The 6,255-nt window shown below is 41.5% G+C and overlaps 1 long non-coding RNA gene across 2 annotated transcripts; it reads left to right on the top strand.

The window, feature by feature from the left end:
• The first annotated feature begins 6 nt into the window (after positions 1–6).
• LOC123161725 (uncharacterized) lies at positions 7–4,065 on the top strand. 2 transcript variants are annotated; one of them, XR_006480846.1, is made up of 5 exons: positions 7–370; positions 755–947; positions 1,395–1,529; positions 2,247–2,393; positions 3,838–4,065. It is a non-coding gene; the product is annotated as an uncharacterized lncRNA (long non-coding RNA). The 2 variants fall into 2 exon arrangements; XR_006480847.1 differs by having other exon boundaries at positions 2,250–2,393.
• Positions 4,066–6,255: the final 2,190 nt, after the last annotated feature.

A 6,255-nucleotide genomic window follows, 5' to 3' on the forward strand; every position in this document is an offset into this window, starting at 1 on the left:
CACGCGCCACCGCCACCCCCTGCTTCCACACGCCACCGCCGCCCCCCTGCTTACACATGCTGCCGCCGGCCCTGTTGCTTCTAGCCGCCACTGTTGGGAGCCACCATAGCGCCACCAATCGCCACGACCAGCCGTCCCGACCTCTGCCTTGGCTACCTAGCCCCACCCCCGCAGCAAGCCGTCGCTTCGTGTCACCGCATCCGGTGGCCACAGCGCGCCGTCCAACTCGGCAATCCAACTGCTTGCTCCACGGTCGGTCTCTCAAGTAGCTGCGTGCAGGCAAACATCTCCATGGGCGACAAGTTCTTCTTTCACAACTTGTTGCTGTTGCTGCACCTTCTCCTTCGACCAGGCTAAGTAAATTTTCCAGGTACCTTGTGTGTATATTATGCACCTTAGTGTTCAGTAGAAATTTCATCGTGTTGGTGAGCTCATATACTACTATTCAATCAGTTCGAAAACGTAAACTTGGGAAGGTAAAAAAACAAAACATTCAAGGGGAGTTTGTTGGGAATAACAGGTCGAAGTTCAGGTGTCAAATGTGAAAAAAGAATTTCTTCTAATCTAGCATGCTCCCTCCAACATATTTTTATTTCTATTGTAGCTTGCTATAAAGATGAAACTATATAAGTACACTGTGCAAAAACTCAGTGGTTCAAATGTGAAAAAAGAATTCTTCTAATCTAGTTCCCACCGTGCATTTTGTGTGTGTAGAATTTCATCTAATCCAATTCGAATTTCATCTAACCTCCAGCGACACACCGCGCCCTCGCCTCCCACCTCCGCGATGGACCATGGATCTGCCTTCGTAGGGGCGGGCGGTGGTGGGAAGGAGGAGCATCGACAACAACCACCTCCACACCTTCCTGCTCCTCCCCGCCGTGCGACGACCACCTCTGTCGCCTCGGGATCCCTGCTGCTTGCATTCAAAACAAGATAAAAGAGAGGTTAATTGTCCGTCCACACTGCTGCTCCTCCCAAGTCCACACTAGTTTTATCACAAAAAGCAGAGGATGTTTATTTTATTTCCTGAAACACAAACTAGGTGTTCTCAGTTCAGTACGTGAGCTATCTCAATTTCTTCGAAAACATATAAAAACAGTACGGTGTTTGTGCAAAAAATTCAGACTGTTTTCTAGTTATACAACAGTTTACTATATGGTAGAATTGTAGTTGTTCAGTAAAAAGGTTCACTACCCCAACTGGGGGATTTTCTATCCGTTTAGTCTTTCTTTTCCAACTTAGGAAATGTGAACTGAAGCTGTTGTGGAGCAAATTAAGAATAATTGCCTACTTTTTTGCCACTACTACCTTGCCACCTACATTAATGCTACTACTACTACTACTACTTATCGTGTTGCTAAAAGTTGTGTTCTGGACAATTTGTGGGAAAGTGTGGAGGGGCAAGTTGCTCCGCGACTGAGGAAGGCGCACCCCGGGGCTTGCCATGGCTAAAGACAGCCTCCAACCGCGGGGGCCAAAGCAGTCAGCCTTTGTTCGCATGTGCATCTCCATCCTGCTTCACCTAGGTATGCGCCACCACCCGCCACACTCGATGCTCCCTACTCCCATAGCCGTCCTCAGTTCAACCCCATGGCATCGAGATGGTCGAGTTAGTCGCGAGCAGCAGTCCACCATACCTAGAAACTAGATTTTTATCTGCAAAAATCAGTTCACCATACCTAGAACAATCAGTTCGATCCATCTCCTAATTCTGAAAATATGAGTTGTGTTTACTGCAAAAACTGATGCTCTATAGTTCACCATGTATATATGTCATCAGTTCAAAAAAGAAGTACAGAAAAAGTTCAATTGTATGTGTTAAAACCCAGTTTGGTTTTATACTATATGTCACATTATTACAAAATACAATAAAAGATTTTGCTAATGTGGTTGTAAGCTCTAACCATATGGCAACAAAGAGGGAATGAGTATGAAGTATTGTTGTTTCCGTATTGTCAAGTTCAGTATGTATTCCGTTTTCAGTACGTAAACAAACACATAGGATCTTTCTAAGAGCAAAATTCCAAAATGGAAATCTATAAGTTCAACTACATATTTTACAACAATTAAAAATACAAAAAAGTACATCAGTTTGATGACAGAAAAACAACTGTTTGAAAAGTTTTCGACTCTTGAACTGATAGCTGAAAGATACGATATGTGTATTGTTGATAATCTCAAACATGTTTTACTTAACTTTAGAAAACATGTAATATTGTTGTGCTACTTTGCAATGTCTCCAGCAGTCCTACTTCTCCATGATGACAAGGATGACGTCGCCATGCGTGCACACTGCAACATGTCCCCTGTCACAGCCCCACCACTCGTTGCTGATCCGCTCCACCCCGAGGACCTCCACGATGGAGGTTGCCTCGCAGCCTAGCGACGAGGTAACTCATCTTCCTTGTGCGCCCTGCTGCCCTCGACCTCCTTCCTCACAGGCATGCTACCCCAAATTTTATTTTGATTTTCAGTTCAACTTGTGTGTTCTTTTTAGTGCATTATGCTTTAAATGTGCAGAGTCCTGAGGCAAAATGATACATTTTAGTTTGCTTTGCCGCAAGGGCATTGCTGAAACTTAACTTCTGTCTAAACATATAACCATCCATATAGATGCTTTCAAAAATAGATGCTAGTTTACTTTGCATAGAGCTTGCAGCTTATGTTTGTGTAGTTTGAACTTAAGATGGTATCCCTCTCGTACTTCAATTTTTCAGTATTGGTCTAGTCAGTATGGTGAAGATGAAGCTCCTTTTTGAACTTCTCCGGTTAATATACATGCACTTGGTCATCTTTTTTACATGTACTAACATCATCTCATTCGGAGTTGTTCGTGTGCTTGTAACACAAATCAGTTCAAATCTCAAGAGAAGAAAGCTCAAATAAAAAAATAAGAAGTTCGAAGCTGAGATGTTTGCATATGTTTTGTTGAATTGAGTTCCTTCCTAAAAAAGCACTAAATATGTTTGCATATGTTTGCACATCTTTTCAGTACAAACTTTTAAAAAAGTTTCTTTCTGAACTTCTCAAAATTAATATACATGAACTTGATTATCTTTTTAACATGTATTGATATCAGCTTCGTTGGATTTTTGTGTGTGTGCTTGTAACACAATCAGTTCAAATATCGAGAGACCATAAGTTCAAGTTCACTAGTATTTATAAATGTTGGTTGCAGTACTAGCATTTACAAATTTCTTATAATCTCCACAGGTCGGAGACCGTACATATTTCTTATTCCTATTGCTATAAGTTCAAGTGATCAAATGCTATAAGCTCGCACGTTATTCTCCAATTAGTTCAAGTGATCATTGTTTTATTTTATTGTGTATATGTCTAAGAGTAGACTTTGTGACCTGAACTTTCTACTTACTGCTTAGAGAAGGTCCCTTTTGTGGCATGAACTTTCTTCTTATTGCTTAGAGAAGGTCCCTTGGAAAAGATGACTACCTTTCCAAGTTGGATTATCCTCAAACAGTTTATGTTTTGATGTGGAATAGGAAAATAGGTTTGCTTTAGAGTGTGTTTTATAATGAGAACCTTTCAGACTTCATATTCTTTGAGTATGCAAAAAAATAGAGGAGAAAAGTTGGCTACCTGCATATAGTTTTTATAATTTCCATGGGAAACTAATATTCATGCACCTCTTTGGTGGGTGTTTTGATATATTTCCTTCACGAATTGTAGTTGTCGAATGGTGTTACACAATTACTATTCTAGCATCATTGTTTATATTGTATTTTTTTAGCATTCTTGCAACCCTATAAACAACATCTTTTTGTGAAGTGTTTGTCGGTTTTTTATTTATGGACATCTTGGGCTTGCTGGGTGCAGAATCAAAGAAGGTAGTGAGATGTACTAGTAGAAGAGGAAGAAGTAATGTGAATAAATGAGATAAATGTGAGAAGACCAAGTACAAAAGTGTGAGAGGGATTCAGATTTTTTTCAGATTCTTGCTGTACACATACCTTTGGTATGTAGATGCACTGTAATGTATCTAGAAAGTATGAATGGTTAATACCTCAATGGTGCACTATGCATCTTTGGCAGTTTTTATGCATTTTTAGTCATTGTGCAGCAATTTAATGGTGCGCTATGTACTGAAGTATGCGTTGTCAAATCCGGGAAATTCATATGTACTTTTACATTGGCTCATCAAGGTTGTGCGCGTACCATACAGAAATTTGGACCAATTTGGCAAAATGTATTTACATCCATTCAAACTCGAGGATACGACAAGTTCAGAGATTTTTTTTTTACAAAAGTTTGTGGTTGAAAATTAGTTCAAATGATCATTGTTTTCTTCATTGAAGAAAATAAAAAGAAGTACAAAATATTTATTACAAAAATCATGAAAATTGTTCAAGTCACAAACAAAAGGAACTACATACCTTCATTGCAAAAAATGTTCGAATTTGAACGAAACAAAAGGAAAACATCCATCAGTTCAACTAGTGAAACCATGCAAATTTGGAGCTGATGGTGTCGTCAGTTTGGACGAGAAAACAAATCTAAAATTGTAATCCCCAAAAAGGTTCAGTTATATAAGTCCATGTCTCGACGGGAGGCCGTTCAAAACATCCGGAGATATAAGTCCACTGTTTTATTATGCAAGTTAAAAGATGACATCCCATCTGTGAAAACATGCCTAGTACAAACACATACAGCGATCATTTCAACTACTCTGTTTTCGAACAAAAAAATAGAATGCTCAGTACAAACACAAAACTGCGCTCAGTACTAGTACTCTGTTTTGAAAAATATCATTCAGTACAATGATATAAACCATGCAAGTTCGACGACTATGATACCATAAACCATTGGAAAATTACGATGAAAAGCCATACCAAAAAATGAGAGTAAAGTCTAGTCTGCGAAAGCACGCTCAGTACAAAATCATATGTACATCAGTTCAAGTACTTTCTTCCGGAACCATTCAAAATTACTCTTTCAAAAATACCTCCTCAGTACAAAAACACAAAGAGATCAGTACGAGTATTCTATTTTTTCTGACAGAAAAAAGCACGAAGGGTCTCACCATATTTCAAATTACTCTTCACCAGTTGTGAATTTGAGGAAACGTTCAATATGACTAAGTTTCACATTTTGGATAGTTCTGCGTAGACGTTGAACTGAAATCTTTGGCCTCTTTGAAAGTTTCACATTTGACGATTCTTTGTGAAATTTCGTTGCCCACCTACCATGAAAGTTTTGCAAAATACGGGCTGTCATTTTATAGCTCGTATCGTGCTCGGTCTTATGTCAAATATAGTAGTAAGTAACAGCCCCAGATCAAATACTATTAAAGTAGCTCCACCAGCAACAACATAGTGCAGGATAATTAATTAGCGATGGAATCTCCTCAGCTCACAATACACAAATACCTATACAAAGTTTTGCAGTCAAACCAGATACGAAGAGGCGGCATATTTGTTCGCATTTCGAATCCCCATCAGAAAATCAGAGTATCACTCTGAAATTTGTCACCGGGACATGCTCATTCTGTTGATAGCTTATCAAATACACTGCTTCATATACGCCCACTCCATCACAAGCCATGCTTCAGAGCTTGAGCAACCACCCGTCATGCTTGGTGGAGTGATTCCAAGAAAAATGTCTTCTGTAACCTCAAGAAAATTGCTTTCAGAAAAACGAATATTACAAATCTGTGGCGTCCAGCATAGAACAAAGACAGGAGAGGGCCTTTTTTCAAGTGGGGAAAGATGGCGCAAAATCGACTCTAACAACAATGAAGCATCTGGCTTCACGCTTGGAGAACTGGGGACGCTTGCGTGCCTTCTTGAGACCTGCCTTCTTCCTTTCGACGACACGAGTGTCTCTCGTCAGCAAGCCTTCTGACCTCAGAGGGACTCTATTAGCGGGGCTGATATTCAACAACGCATGCAACACGCCGAAGCAGATCACCTGGGCCCGGCCAGAACGGAGCTCCGCCGGCCACCCGACTAGGGGCTTGGAGTCGGGAATCGTGGCCGGCCACGCCACTCGCTTAGGAGAGGCGGGGAGGAGGAGGAGAAGGAGGGGGAGGGGGCTGATCTTCAGCAGCGCATGCAACATGCCGAGGCAGATCGCCTGGTCCCGGCCAGAATGGAGCACCGCCGGCCACACGGCCACGGGCTCGGAGTCGGGAATCGGGGCCGGCCGCACTACTCGCTCAGGAGAGGCGAGGAGGAGGGGGAGGGGGCGCACGAGCAAGAAGTCATTGGAGCAACAGCCAGGGTTCTTGGGCGCGTC

Source organism: Triticum aestivum, chromosome 7B (genome assembly GCF_018294505.1).
Source record: "Triticum aestivum cultivar Chinese Spring chromosome 7B, IWGSC CS RefSeq v2.1, whole genome shotgun sequence".
Classification (NCBI taxonomy): domain Eukaryota; kingdom Viridiplantae; phylum Streptophyta; class Magnoliopsida; order Poales; family Poaceae; genus Triticum; species Triticum aestivum.